This window comes from Rhipicephalus microplus, chromosome 4 (genome assembly GCF_043290135.1).
Source record: "Rhipicephalus microplus isolate Deutch F79 chromosome 4, USDA_Rmic, whole genome shotgun sequence".
NCBI lineage: Eukaryota > Metazoa > Arthropoda > Arachnida > Ixodida > Ixodidae > Rhipicephalus > Rhipicephalus microplus.
The window spans coordinates 149,694,636-149,710,934 of record NC_134703.1 but is presented as its reverse complement, the minus strand read 5'-3'; positions in this window follow the sequence as shown (position 1 = coordinate 149,710,934).

The following is a 16,299-nucleotide window of genomic DNA, read 5'->3' as shown; positions in this document are numbered from 1 at the left end:
GATATATAGCCGTCATTTCCATGTTCCCTGTGGGCCCATTAGGTGTGGCCTAGTTTCTTTGATCACTCCCGCAGTCGAACACTTTTGTGTGTACTTGGTCGCCGATGTGGTCAGAGTGCCAACGGCGCTTAGTCCTTTTTCTCTTGACCCAGGATGAGGCTAGTCGTATTCGATCCTTCAGAGAATCATGGATGCACTGGAGGTCTTGGTTAACGGCTTCGAAACTGTGTGGCACGACTTCCGTATTTCGCCGTTATTTCAGCCTCCGTAAACCCTAATGAGCACGCAACATGACAAGTGATCCTGCCTGACATTCCAATTAAAGCGTTCTTTATAGCATGCTTTCAGAATCGTGCAGTAAATTCGTCCCAGGTCATACATCAATGGAATTCTTGCCTAGCCCGCGAGGAAAATCTTGACCAACTTACTTGAAAGAGAATAACTACAAGGAAATGAAATGACTGTTGCAACAAATGGTACTTGAAATGGCCGACCTCATCCACAGCGACCACCAATGTTGCTCAAGGTTGAGCGTTCATGCTTGTGCAATTATCAGTTAAAAAGCAATTATTGCGCATGTATGGGGCACCATAACAACACGCATACATTCTTCATATGCATCTAATAATAATAATAATAATAATAATAATGACTTTATTTCGCATCAAGGATACATGATGCAGGAGACCTGCAGAAAAAGCTGGCGTGATGCCAGCTTGACAAGGCCGCAGGCCCCCCTTCCCCCTCCCCGAACACATCGCAGCAGCCGGTAACACTTTCATAAAGACATTCGGGATCATACGCGTAAAATAAACAGGTCTATGACAAGAAAAAAATCATCACTGTACATGTGTGATAAAACGAAACGTCTAAATGCTTAAACAACAACAACAAAAAATCTATTTCAAAAGATGCAAAAAATGTTGGCGTATTTGCCTTAAAAAAAGGAAGCATTTCTGTAATACATCCGAGCGAAGTATACAAACATGTATACGACAAAAATGAGCAATCAACACTGTACAGGTGTAACATATTGGTACATATAATGCTATAAACAAATAATTTCGCAATGTGAAATACAGGCGCATTTGCCTTGCAAAACACAGAAAAAAAAGCATCATAAAAGAATATGCCTAATTTATTGCTTTGGCAACACCAAAAATGCATACTCATTTCTTAAAACAGAAAAAACAAACAAGACACGAAGAAACATATCGTGAAAAAAACACAAAGCAGTATACAAAATACACGTCAACAAAAACAAAAATACAAAAATACATTCTTTAGAAAAATTACAAGTAACAGAAACGAGTGATCATGACGTCTGGAGGAAATGATTCCGCAGTTGTTTAAAGGTGATTTTTTCTAAGTCAATTTCGTTATCCCTAAGTTCATTTAGTAACCTTGGAAGTTTATTTCCCAACGATTGAAGACTGTATGTGGTTCTAAAGGTTCGAACAGTCCACACTTCATTTTTCCGGGTATTATACTTAGGCTGGTTGAGTATTAAATCTGCCAACTGCTTTAGAAACGGGTTAGAGTTTTTTATGTCTTGCTTATATTTCTTGGACAGAAGAAAGTCATACATTTTTATTACTGGCATTAGGTTGTATTTTTCAAATAAGGAACGAGTATGATAAGTACGTGGCACGTTCTCTACCGCCCGTACAAACTTTTTTTGCAACATATGAAGTTTGTTTATGTATTCTTTAGAAGTTAGAGCCCAAACTAGATGGCAGTAATTGATTCTTGATAAAAATAAGGTATTGTAAATTAACAACAAAATATTCCGAGGAAGCAAGTGCTTGTTTCGGTTCACAAGGCCGACTACCTGAGAGACCTTCGTAGCTAAGAAGTGTATGTGGTGATCCTATGATAATGTTTCTTGAAATATTACTCCTAATATTTTAAGAGAAGGGACTATCTCGACAGGGGTGAAATTTAAAAAAATCATTTGTTTTACAATTTCCGCTTTATTTTTAGCATGAAATACCATAGCCTTAGGCTTTGCAACATTTATTTTTAGACCATTTTCTCTTGTCCATTTTTCTAATCTAATCAGCAGTAGATTTGCATGTGTTATTAATTTGTTCACTGATTTTCCTGTTAAAAATATATTCGTATCATTTGCATATATTATAAATTTTACGTTAGAGGAGATGTTCACCATATCATTAATGTAAATATTGAAGAGGAAAGGTCCCAAAATGCTTCCCTGTGGAACTCCTGCAATGATTGACAAAGGATTGGAATTGCAACCACCCAGGCTAACAATCTGATTACGGTGTGGCAAATAAGACTGTATTAATGATCCCGCCGTTCCCCGAATACCGTACCGTTCCAGTTTTTCTATAGGTAATTTGTGGGTAATGTGGTCAAAAGCTTTCGTAAAATCTACGAACAACACCAACACAACGTTTCTCTGTTCGAATTGCTGACAAATGTACTCTTTCTGTGCCATGAGAGCATATTCTGTACTGAAGCCTTTGCGGAAACCATACTGCGAGTCATGAAGCAACTGAAACTTCCTTTGAAAATTAGTCAGCCGTTTTAATATTAGTTTTTCTAATGCCTTCGATAGGACTGGCAGAATGGACACAGGCCGGTAATTTGACATGTTATTTCTATCGCCTTTCTTGAAGAGGATCTCTTACTAGAAAAGACATAAATAGGTAATTTTAAGGACCATGCATGATAAGCGTAGCGCCTATAACGCTACGCTTACCATGCAACGCTTGTACGGAACGGGGATTGTTTCCAACGCTTTGCTAAGACGAGATGGTGGTGGCACCTACCCGTCGCCTCGCGTTCTACACCTTATCACCTCTGAGATGGGCGCGCACACCTGTCTCAGAGCCATGTGCTTTGGTTTCTAAGAAAACTGCCAGATGGCGCTCATAACTCACGTGTGATAGGGAGCCTACATGAACGGCCGTTTTTAGGGTGGAGACATCTTAATAAGTGCCTTCAAGAAACTCAGCCAAAACCAGCGGGCAACGGGGCACGCTGTTGGCAGCTTCCACCAAATTCAGCATAGTTTTCTGTGCGCCGCCATTTTGGAGCCAGCCGCCGCTCCCTCCAGCTACGCGAAGTACGGCGCAACAAAAAGGAGCCTGGGCTTTTGACAGCGGCGGTTCTCAGGGTCGTGTAAGCGACCCAGTTCTCAAAGTGAGCGCACGAAGAAATTCGCAGCCCACACACAAACACTTGCGACATAATACTGAGGTTACGCTGACACGAACGCAAGCGTGGCAACAGCTCAGACTAGCGAGCGCGTCTCCGTACGAACGCGCGAACGCGTCCCGTTTGTGGGCTTCCTACTCGCAATGCGTGGACGCAGCAACGACAACTTCGGTTATCTACTCATTCGCGAACACCGCGAAACACATATACGTGTGCCGCAGGAAAAAACAGTGAACGAAATACGCAGTACTCACAGAGCAAATACGAGACGCACTGGTGGGCTCCCAGCCGTCTCGCTTCACTTGAGCCAGCCATAGTTGTCGTCGGCCAGGGCTCGCTGGGAAGCGGAACATTCGCACCCTCTTTCTGTTGTGGTTAGTACAGAGTGGTACGCAGCATCCAGGCATTCTAAGGCTTCACTGGCAGAGTTTAACACGCTACCGCAATGTTCGACGCCGTATTATTGAGAACTAAACGCAACCGGGCGTAGACGCAGTGCGGGCACCAAGATGGGGCGACAGCGCGGCGTTGCTATCTGGCAACACTGTGTTTTGGCGGGCGGCGGTGCGTTGGCGGCATGTAGTGGGTCAAAGGCTGACATCACCCTAAAAACGGCCGTTCATGTAGGCTCCCTAACGTGTGACGTGACTTGATGTGCTCGTTCGCCTCCGCTGCACGCTCGAGGCACTCTAACGCAGCGCCTCCAGAATACAACTCACCAATTTTCTTGCGCAAAACATCAAATAAATGTGTTGTTCACTCTTTCCACACGCAAGACTATCGCCTTTCGATGACATTTGCAAAAACATGAAGACACGAGGCCAATTTTTCGACTACTTTTGAACGACATCATCCGCCGAATCAATACATCAATCGTTATCAACACGCGGAGTCATCATTACACAAAATACAATATACTTAAACAACATAACAGGAGCACACAAAAGGCGGCGTCGCCAACGCTTCACTCACCACGTGGGCCTACCACAGGCGGCCCGCGATGCCGTCCACGGCAGACCCACCGCGAGAGAAAACCGTTTGCGGCAACCGCCCCGCGCAGGAGAGGCTCACTCACCTCTCACTCACCACCAAGGCTTGCCTTCCGCCAGAGGCACTACCGGCGCTACCACTGTCAGAACCATGATGATGATGACAGTGGTAATCAACGCCACCTACTCCCCGCTAATTGTAACCAGAAATGCGGCTTTTGCACGAGACATGTCCGCCACTCAGCGCAAACAACTTTACAGGGTGTCAACACCCCGACATTATGGAGCTAGCAAAAAACTCCCAAGCATTTCCCCGAGGGTGAACATGGTCAAGTGGGAATACACGGGGTGATGCTATGAGGGGTATATATTAATTCGCACTATTATATTTATTATTCACACTATGGTGCCTTTATGGTGTAATGGTTCCTGGGAATCGCAATTTGATCACACGGGGGAGTTTACGTTAACTCACTGGCGAATGCCAACGGATTTTAACTTCATTCCCCCTCACGACCCGCTCTCGACGGGAGACAGAGAGAAGGCGGGCGCGCGAGAGAGAGGGGTGCGGGCGCAGCTGCAGCGAGCGAGGAGAGCGGAGGAGCGAGTGAAGGGGGAGGGGGCATAAGGCGCGTTATTGATACCGATATCAGTGTCGCGTCCGTGGCTTATTCGGTAGAGCGTCATGCTGCGGCCCGCCAAGTCCTGTTTCTTTTAAAGAAAGAGAGAAGACTGCGGACGCCGCCGACGGCGGTGGATGGTTTGGGGTCGCTTATAAAGTGTATTCACACATAAAACGGCCGCTAGCGCTTCCTGAAGGGCCCAATATACTCCAATGTAGCGTTGACGCGCGCGCACGCTGGGCATAACGACGCAACGTTAGCAAAACGCGAGCACTACTACAGTCTCACGCCAAGCGCGACCAGCGTCCATGGGCCCGGCCCGACAGCAACCGATGCGAAATGCGACATGCTGCATTTCGCACCGATGCGTTGTCCAGACAGCACCGCGTCTCCCTCTTTTTGTGACAAAGGGACGGCGGACGCGCTGAAACGCGCATGCTTCAAAGTACCGAAGCGCGGTGCGTTCCAGCGAGTATATGACAGGACCGCCGCCTGGCGTGGCAACGCCTGCGTCACGGGAAATGAACGCCGGCGAGCACGCGCACCCCGTCACGTCGAAATGTATTGGCGCCTTGAATGTGGCATGTAGTCATGTTCTCACATGACACGCATCACATAATTATTATGTTCGCACCAGTCACATATCATTGTCATCCATTGGCGTCTCATAATACCAAATTCTGCATATGTGAAGCTAGCGAAATGGCCGTGAGCGCATCGTAAGTGTGGCATGTAGTGAAGTTGTTACATGACACGCATGTCATTATTATCATGTTTGGATGTGTCATTTACATATGTCGTCCGTTCGCGTCACGTAATACCAAGTTTGGTATATGTGAAGCTAGCGAAACACGCGCGAGCGCATCATGAGCGTAGCATGTAGTCGTAATGTTACATGGCACGCATCTCATGTTTATCATGTTTGGACCAGTATTATACCTTCATCATTCATTCATGCCCTGTAAAACCATATTTGGTATAAGTGAAGCTAGTGAAACGGCAGCCAGCGCATCATGAGTGTGGCACGTAGTCATTTTGTTACATGAAACGCATCTTATGATTATCATGTTTGCACCAGACACATACCTTCGTTATCCATTCACGTACTGCAATACTAAATTTGGTATATGTGACGCTATCGAAACAGCCGCGAGCGCATCATGAGCGTGGAATGTAGTAATGTTGTTACAAAACACGCATGTCATGATTTTCATGCTAGAGTCTGTCGCCTGTGTTCGCCATGCAAACATGTCATACCATGCCAGTTTCGCAACATCCCCTGTGAACGAAACCAGCGCAAGAGCTGCAGGACCATGGAATGGAAATCATGACATTCATGCCGTATATATCATGATGTTCACGTTATAACTAGTCAAATATGCTCTTCGTACAGTCGTGTTATCCCATAGCAAGTTTGCTATTGATACTATTATCGAAACGGCCAGGATCTCTAAATGTCTTAGGTGGCTAGTTAGATAGATACTCTCAAAGTAGTCAAAGTTCGCTCAGAAATGCATTAAAAAAAACACTCCCTTAACATCTGCTTGTGCTAGACAGGGCTGGTGAAATGAACAGTAAACGTTGCGCACTCACCCAACCAAAGAAGCCGACGATGCTCCAAGTCGTGGCTGCCATTGAACAGTGTCGTAAGAGTCCTCTGGCCTTCAGGGATCTGGTCCAACTTGCCGACGTTGAGATCCGAGGTAGCTTGTCCCAGCTTGCCGAACAATAAGAATGGGGTAGTGTATCCCAGCGTATCCAAACGTTGATATCTGGTCGCTCGTGCTCGAGCTTCCAGAGGTCCGATCCGGCGTGCCAAACGTAGGGTAGCGTATCCCAGCGTAGCCAAACGCTATCACGGCGGTCGTCCTCGTGCTCAGAGACCCAGTCAGACTTGCCAAACGTAGGGTAGCATATCCCGAAGCTACCAACTACTGTTATGAATCCGGTGGGATGTCGTCGAACCCGATTTCATAACAGTGTTGGCAGTGGTGGAATGCCATCGAATCCGAATCCATAACATCGGATAGGCAGAGAGGCCAATTTTACGTAAGGTGTTTTTTTGCGATTCTAATGTTAGTAAAGGGCAGAAAGAAGAGTAAAAAGTTACAGTTTCGCCTCAAGGACTAAGAGATTGAAGTGATAGCAACAAATTGGAATGGCACATGAATAATCGCGAAGCATGCAACACGCTGCTCAAGTAGATAGAACACATGAAAAGAACGGACATGTATGCTCTAGCTTCATAACAAGGCTGTCAATCTTTAGCGCTTCACCTTAAACCTGTGTGCCGCCGCTGATGACGATGACGGCTATAATAACGTCTAGCTTGAAAACACCTGCATGAAAAGTGTAGCACCTGCTGCAGACGCAAGATAAAAACCAATCATGGTTGAAGTCACTACTGACGACGTATTAGTAAACATGAAATTCGATACAGGGGCTGCTGTATTAGTTAATTCTGTCTCACAGTTCTGTTCTCTTTTTTTCCAGTGTTCGTTTGCGCAGGTCAAGTCTCACCTTAAAAACATACACGAATGAACCATTGAAGCCCTGCGAGTAGCATTTGTTGCAGGGCAGCACAACATGCTGTGCTAACAGTTGCCGTTGCATGTGCTGCGCCAGGACGGCCAACTACTGCTGGGACGCAGTTGGCTAAAACACCTTCAGCTGAACTCGGTGCAAAAAATACAAGGTCCTAACCACATGCCGGTGGGAAATCCAAATGGCTCCGAAAGACCATCTCAGCTAAAGTGCTTCTTAAACCGCAATAAGACCTGTTCAAAGACGAACTCATTATAGTAAAGGTAAGGAAGGTTACCCCTTTTTGAAATGGTGGTGTGAATGAAACATTCTACAAAGCGAGAAGTGTGCCTTTTGCAATCAAAAGTGCTGTCGAGAAGAAATCGATCACGTTGCAAGAGCTAGGGATATTTGCACCTGTTGCAACAAGCCCTTACACTACGCTTGTCGTGCCAGTTGTCAGACGCGATGGTGAAGCGAGACTGTGCGGTGATCGCAAAGTCACACTAAACCCGACACTTGACGTCGAAAGGTACATTCTATTAAAAGCAAATGAGCTATTCGTTGTGCTGGCAGACGGAAAACGTTTTTCGAACAGTGACCTAAGCAGAGCGTATCAGCAGGTCAAAATGAATTATGGATACAAAAAAGAAACTTTACAATGAACACGCCGAAAGACTTGTTTTTGGTCAAGCAGCTATAGAATGATTCTCATCAAGTGTGAAGCCCACGGGACGGCTTTATGCTCTCTCTTAGTAGTAACTCTAACTAGTAGTAACTCTAAATCACAAACCACTTTATCTAAACACACCACTCGGCATTTCATCTGCTCCCGCAATATATCTTGGGCCAAACAGATGCAGAACACATGCTCAACACTGAAGCAATGCTGAAGTGGCTACCTGAACGTGGATTTCGCGTGAAACCTTTGAAATTCCATTTTGTTTCGTAATGAATGGCAATACTTGGATCATGTCATCCCAAAGGGTTGTATTCGATCGACGGAGAAAGAGTTCGTCGAAATTGCAAGTGTACCAGCTCCAACAGACAACAAACAGAAGTTGCAGTCACTGCCGGGACTCTTATGTTATGGGAAGTTTGTTCTGAATTTCTCATCCAAAGTTTTTCTTTCGAACAAGCTCTTGAGTAAGGGCGAGACTTGGTAAGCGATTGCCGCTTGTCAAAGCGCGTTTGTTCAAGTAAAAAAAAAACTGCTTCTTCAAAGCCAATTCTAATTTGCTATAGCTCCAGTTTGCCATTGCAGTTGCCATGCGATGCTTCCTCTTACGTGATAGGCGCCGTTTTGTCTCACATTTTGTCTCAAACTCACTCAATGCTTTCTTCATGCACATTTACGAAGGCTGAACAAGGTTACAGCCAATTAGTAAAAGAATCACTGGTGTTTTTTTTTTTAGTTGCGAAATGTCGTTACGACGTTTGCGCATGAAGTTTTGTGTTGCGTACAGATCACAAGGCACTTGAGACAATATTTGGCCACGAAATGGGCATTTTTGCCATCGCAGCTGCCAGACTATAACGCTGGGCAGACATGTTTTTTGCATATTCTTTTTGTTCGTTTTATTCTTCACAGTATAACGTCGAGGCTGACTGTTTATAGCGGCTTCCGATTGAGCGAACGGGATTAGACGGGGCAGGAGGCTTTCTGGATTTACGTTTGGACAGCATGCCGATTTGTAGTAAACAGAACACGGAAGAAAAACCACGGCATCCAGTTTTTCGTGAAAAAGTGCCGTACATTTTGAATGGCTGGCCTTATCACGTGTTTGCCAATCTGAAACCATTTTTACTGTAGGAAACTAGAGCTTTTCTTATATCAAGGTTGTTTCATGTTAGGAATGCGTGTGGTGGTAACACGAAAATTCCGTTCATTTGTCCTAAGTGGGTTACATGAGAGACATGTGGGAGTGGAACGCACGGAAGAGCTTGCAAGAAGCTGTGTGTGGTGACCAAATATCAATCATTACATTGACAGATGTGTTGGGTCTTGTCACGCATGCGTAGAGACACGAAGTTTGCCAGTCGAAGCGTCGCTTCATTCTTGGTCATGGCCAACGCGTCCATGGCAACGCCTACTCGTGGACTTTGCTGGTGCCGTAAAAGGTATGTCATACCTAGTATTAGTCGACCCCCATTTCAAGTGACCAGAAGTGTATCTCATGACCACCACTACATGAGAGGCAATCACTGCTTGTATTTATAAACTTTTCAGCAGAATATAAGTTTAATAAACACTTGTTTGACATCGACCGCCAGTCAATTTCTGCCAAATTACAAGCCTACCTCAAGCAAATGGGCAATAGGTACGTAAAGACTGCACCGTATCACCCAAGCAGCACCGGCCGGGCTGAGCGTTTTGCTCAGAATGAAGTTAGCGGTTCGCAAGATCAGTCCTAAGGGAACCAGGGAGGAGTTAGCTTAATTTGTTCTGACATATCGTAACACGCCTCGTGCTACGTCAGGAAGTTTTTTTTTCCCAATCGCTTCTAGGAAAACGCCTACGAACCAGACAAGGCCTGATACGTACGACCAGCGTTCAGGAACAGAGAGCGCCAACGCTAGTTTGTCAAGAGAAGGCATCACCCGTGTCGCGACACCGCATTCGCTATAGGTGATGCCGTTCGTGTGCGCAGTTTCCGATCAGTTGACACCTGCACAGGACCAAAGTAATATCGTTTGAGTGTAGTGGCCCCGCAGGGTGTGGTCCAGTGGGTGCATCACCAAAGTCACATCTGCACCAACACTACCCAGGAATTTACTCTGCACTTCGTCGGATGATTGCAAGAACTGCCAGAACAAGTCTCCAAACGTCCAAAAACCACCATTTGATTTTGAGAGATGCCATAGTAGAGGTCTCCAAAAAATTAGACCACCTGTGGTTCATTAACGTGCAGATAATTATAAGCGTTTCCGCCTCTATCGAAAATGCGGTTGCCACGGCCGAGATTCGCTTGCGTCACCTAGGGGTCAGCCGCCGCTTTCCTTAGTCGCTAGGTCAGCGTCGCGGCTGAGGTCTCACTTTTCGTCAAGCCGTATGGAAGTGTCGAGATTGCTTTTTATAACCACTAACTGCACCATACGCGCCTGAATACAAAGTTCCCACATGTATTTTTATTCATCATTTAACTGCGGCCATGTACACTGTGATAGAGTCGCTATCGCAAATTGTGAAGCGCCGTACGCTGATTCGTAACCTGCTGTGATATTAGGTGGCATCCCACTGCGCCGCAAAGCATGAAACAACACAATGTTTGCAAGGCCTCGCCAAAAGCCACACTTGTTCGCTGTGAGAAGAGAATAGAATTTTGTGCTAAATACACAGACTGGTAGCTTATTAACAAGACATTTTCTTTATCTGTATAATGTTTTGCTTGTAGGCAATACAACAAAAATTTACGAATAAAATTAATGTCGCAAAGGCCACAATTCGCGTCTTTATGGCAATCTTACGATAATTTTTTTATCCATTGCTCCATTGTGCAGATAGCGGCCCTCCCATCTCAAGTCATAATAGCATACGTGAGATATATGTGGATTGCTTGCAAAAGGATTCCAGTTGGTGTTACAACCTGTTTGTGACTAGAACGCATCCGATTTTTATTTTCTCTCCAGTTAGCAGATACATAAAAGTGTGGGCTTCGTTTAAGATTCGGCGCTTGTTCAAGACGACGTTCCTGGAGTATCAAGTTTTACAGTCAAGTCAGTGCACAGCATCTCATGTGGTCCGGTGTTTTTTATTCTTTTGACTTCAATGTTAACGCCGTAAGCTAACACACTCGCCAGAAAACGAAGCCGGGAGAAATGGCAGTCTTTGTACGTATACCTACCACCTACATTTGCAGACTCACACTGCCGCAGGGATTCATACTGCTAGCGTAAGCCCCAGATTGCTGGCGGTCTGTATTCAATAATTTATTACGCAGTGAAGATAGTAGCCGGACACTAGAGCTTCGTTTGTGGAGCGCAACAGGCCTCGTCGGCTAATTTAAATAGGATGACTTGAATATACTACTGAAGAAAGAGTCCAAAATTACAGTCAACCATGAAGAGAGATATAACCATACAAATCTTTGAAAAAAAGTAAAAACAAATGTGGCGTCCACTGGAAGTAGAAGCTGTACTGATTGGAAGACAGAAGTCGCCGAAGCAGGAAGGTTGAAGTCACGTGGTAAAAAAACTCTTTTGAAGGATTGATCTTTTTACAAGTCAGCTTTGAGGGCCTTGAAAAATTGTTGATCACATATTTCTATTTACCCCTCAGCATTCACCTTGCCGTGTTTCACCAAGTCATGTCTTCTACTACACGTGTGATATCGCCTCTTAGTGGTCCCAAAATATTCCTCTGGATGACTCCAATGTGACTAAAATTGGCTGATGCACGCTTATTTTGTTTCATTATATACACTTGAATGTGAAAATCAACAGGCTTCTCTTGCATTTTTGGTGCTGTAATATACTGCAATATAGCACAGTCGTAAATTGCACAAACAACGGGTTTGACCTCTGCCTATCAAAAGTTCAACCTGTTGAAGTTTTATGCTCCGACAACTCTATTATTAGTCCTGACGAATTTCAACCACCACCTAATGTAATACTATATGACTGCGTTGAAAAAACGAGCTACAGTAGTCATTTTAACCAATCTTCTAGATTTGCTTCAATAGACTTGGCTACAAAAGCTTTTATCAATACTTGCCAGCTGTTAATGGGTCAGAGGTTACTCACAAGCCAAATGTCCATGAAGAAGTTGAGAATTTTATAGAGCCTGTGTTAAGTGGCATGCGTGTGTTTGTTCCGCAATGTAAACCTAAGCATCGTAAATATCCGCCCTCATTATAACCTGAACCTATAAATGCACTGAAGCATAAAGATGCCGCCCACAAGAATGGTAAATGTTCTCCATTCGGCATGTGGAAGGAAGAGTTCCGTTTTTCGAACTCTCTCTAAACTGCTATGAAACAGGACACAGTTTACGCATTGCTTTGTTAGAAAACAAACGCTTTTGACAGGCCATTTGAGTTTTCGAAGCATGTACGCAAACAATGAAGCAAAAAGGGAGGGGGAAGGGGTCTTCAGGCTAATGGGCTCAGACGGTGTCGAAAAGAATGCGGTCGCTGACTGTTTCCCCACTCATTTTTCATCTGTTTGTAAGGCCTCAGATTCCAGGACTCAGATAAGACAACAAGACAAACACAGACATATCTAGTGGTCTGTCAGTGGAAGAAAAGCTGATATGCTCATACATTAGGCGCTTAATATCGTGTGGCCCAGATAGCATCGCTTCACCCATAGCAAACGATCATGGTAGTATATTTACCCCAAGTACCCGGTGCAATATTTATTGACTGTTCTAATTCTTCCACATTCCCCGGAAGTGAAAAACTATGCGTGTATTTACAGTATTTATGTTGGGCTGAAAAACTGATGTTTTTATTGTTCAATTTCTCTACTGTGTGCAACATTCGAATTCTTTGAGCTGGCTCTCTACAGCATATTTATTATTAGCATTAAAAATTCATTGATTCCTAATCAACACGGGCTTCTCCCTGGCTGCTCGACTACCACGCATCTTGCCAGTTTTATGACGCAAATAGCCCCGCCTATTTCCGAGAGGATAGGTTAACAGGGTCCCTCGTGACCTGAGCAAGACTTTTGACGTAGTCGGCCGCTCAATGTTTTATTGCGATAGCAATTGTATGGACAGTGTCAGCTAGTTTTTACTGTTGCCAACGCTGCCGTCATGTACCGTATATGAATACGTCTCTATATATGGGAAAACTCACGAAAAAAAAGAACAGCCATCCGCGCTCGGCACCCAACTCGTCTCGATGCGCTGACGCGCGCTAATATTCGATGCGTACTTTGCCCCACGCATCGGCGCGGGCGTTTAGGTACTTGTGCACTCGCGCTTATACTTCGGTGGGGAGAACCGTGTTCCTTGGCCTTTCACCGGAATGGTTGCGTTAGTTACCTAGGCCACGAAGGTCAACTTCGCTCAGTGGGCAGGTCCCGTTTGCGAGAGGAGCGCGCTTTTCAAACTTTGCGAAGTAACTGGCGCAGTCGTTAGTTTGCGCTCATTCTGTACCTGTGATAACGTTTCGTATGTCGTTTTCTTTAAACAGAGCGTTAAGCGTCGGGTTGCAAACATTATTAGTTATTTTTAGTCCTGTGTGTCTTGTTTTCATGCGCACTTTGTGCGTCAGCAGCGCGCTGTACGTTTCGATCTGCTATCTGTTCTCATCGTTACATTCCAAGTTATTTCCATCGCATTCTTTCCTCTGCCCTCGCGAAAAACTGTGACTTTTTTTTTTGGTGGAACTTGGCAACTTTGATGCTTACTCATCTGTTGTAAATTCCATTCACAGCTATCTGCTTAATAGATCAAGCTAGTTTGCCATTAATTGCCAAACGTCTTTCTTGTTTTATTTGAAGCAATAAAAGCTGTCATTATTATTAGTATTGTTATTATTATTATTATTATTATTATTATTATTATTATTATTATTATTATTATTATTATTATTATTATTAATGTTGTTGTTGTTGTTGTTGTACACAGTTACTAGTGGAGAACCTGGAGGTTTTGTATTTGTCCCACTCCTATTTTTAATTTTAGCTGACCACGTTTTTTATCCAATTCGTTATTCTCGTCTTCTTCTGTATGCCTATAACGTCCAGATATTTAAGGAAAGTGACTCAGTCCCTGACTGTCCCAATGTGCAGTCAGATTTGTGTTTTTCTCTGAATGGTGTGACAACAATAACCTTTCCCTGTATAACTCAAAGACTTTATGAGTATATCTCGCAAAACATCTATTGTATCAGTCCCATACACCATCAATACCGTGTAGGTATGCAAAATGTAAGAGTTCAGTGATGTCGGTGTTCTTTTTGATAGCATTATCATTTTTTTGCTCACGCTAAACATACCGCCATGGGAGGCCTCCATTTTCGCGGCTGTGTGTGCAGAATCTCTCGAAAATTCAATTCTCCTACAGCCTTCTAGAAAGTGTGCAGGGGTAGCCTTCCAGAAATAGTAACAGTGACCGCCTACAGCCCTCACTGCTAACGAACGCGTGAGAGGCTATAATAAAAATTTACACAGAGCAATGTTTAGTAGTGCCCCTCTAGGCTCACCTCATATTGTTCACTCCAACGATCTATCATCTCTCTGCTGCACTCTGTTATGGCACTAACGTTGCAGGCAGGCTTCCACCATCTCACACCTTATTGGCTCTCTCACAGGCCACAAAACACGTCACTTAGCTCAGTGCGCTTGATGACTGCAGGCTCCCCATCCACCAGGGTTGCAATATCCATATGCTTTCATTGAAGCACGCACACACTGTTACTGAACGAAAACGCAATTTCCCGAATGATATACTGCTCTGCCATGTATAGACGGCCAACGCGTCCGACGCCTCGAAGCAGCTCGGAAGTGAAGCTTCATAAAAGCGCTATTATAACAGAACAGGTCAATGACCAAAGACTGCAGCGAAAGTTTGTCGTTTCGAGATCTCTCAGAATGTCTCTTTGGAGGTTAAAAACAAGCGATTCTTGAAGAGTGTGGCTGGTCATCAAAAGGAAACGTATGCTCTGAATTTCAGTAGCAGCTTTGTGTCATTTATGTATTTAATTTCCCTGCCTTTCACTGGGCATAAATTCATTTCAATGGCTCATTATTTTTCTATTCGTGCTTAATACAAATTTTTGCGAAGCCAGTTTCTCCTCTTTACAATATTAACTTTCAGAAGCGAATCATTCTGTAAGCGCGACGCCCTCAAAAATCAAATTTTATTGAAATACTTGAAATACCTTTCCCGTTTGCTTATTTTAGCTTCTACTTGATTGCAGTATTTTTTATTCAATGTGCTTTAGATTGCAGAAAATTAAGCAATTAACTTCACTTTTACGGTATCGTAGCGCACACATGTGAGAAGAAATTATTTTTGGGGTAGATCCTCGAAAAAAGTTGTGGAGCGAAATAAAGACAGGATCATTACTACTGCATCAACTTCAATATCCCGGTACGCACTCGAGGCATCAAAGCATAATAATGGAATGGCAAAACACGAAGCAGCAAGATTCTTTGCCGTGTCATGTAAATGCCGGTGGTGCATAACATGGCGCTTAATATCCCGTTGAGATGCAATGCTTTTGGTAATTTCTCCTAATCACAGCGGATGCGTATAAAATATATTATCTGCGACAGTTGTAAGTCTTTATGAGTAACCTCTTTTGATGTTACATGCATAACTAAGAAAGTATTTGGTCCACACAACCAAAGCTCAGCTCATAGTTTCCTCATAGTACGAAACTATACGGTTTTCATTCATCTACTGTTCACAACGGTGGCTTTGCGAATATTTACGTAGAAACATTGGCTATACATATGCGTGTTACACCCGAAGAAAGTATATTTTCCTAGTGGAAGCCAATCTTTAGGAAGAATAAAAGGACCATAGTAATATACTATTTCCGGAAAGAGCTATATAGCTTCATACATGTGCGAAAATTGTGAAAAACAGTGAGTGTAACCCCCTCGCACATTAACCGAAATGTGGGCCGTGAGTAGAGATGGGATTATAGGCAAATGCCTATTTCGTTCTTTGTGTTCCTATCGTGCCCCTTTAATATATGAGCATACATTAGATGTTAGGGAGAACCTTCATAGTGTTTTTATATAGTCTATGAATCCTTATTTCTGACGTTTTTGCTTAAAGTACTATGAAGGTCTACAAATGCCTATTTTCAAAATTGGTGCCGGTACGAAAACTCTTTCACCTCCAATTTTGTTTTCTACTACAGCCGGAGACCGTTAAATATGTCACCAAGCAAAATTGACCTTTCTGAACTATACGGCGTGCAACCCGTTGTTTTTCTCAACAGACTTTCAGAAAGCAACTGCTAGTAGCAGTGAAATGGGACGCACTGGCCACCCACCACCACCGCGCACTGACATGG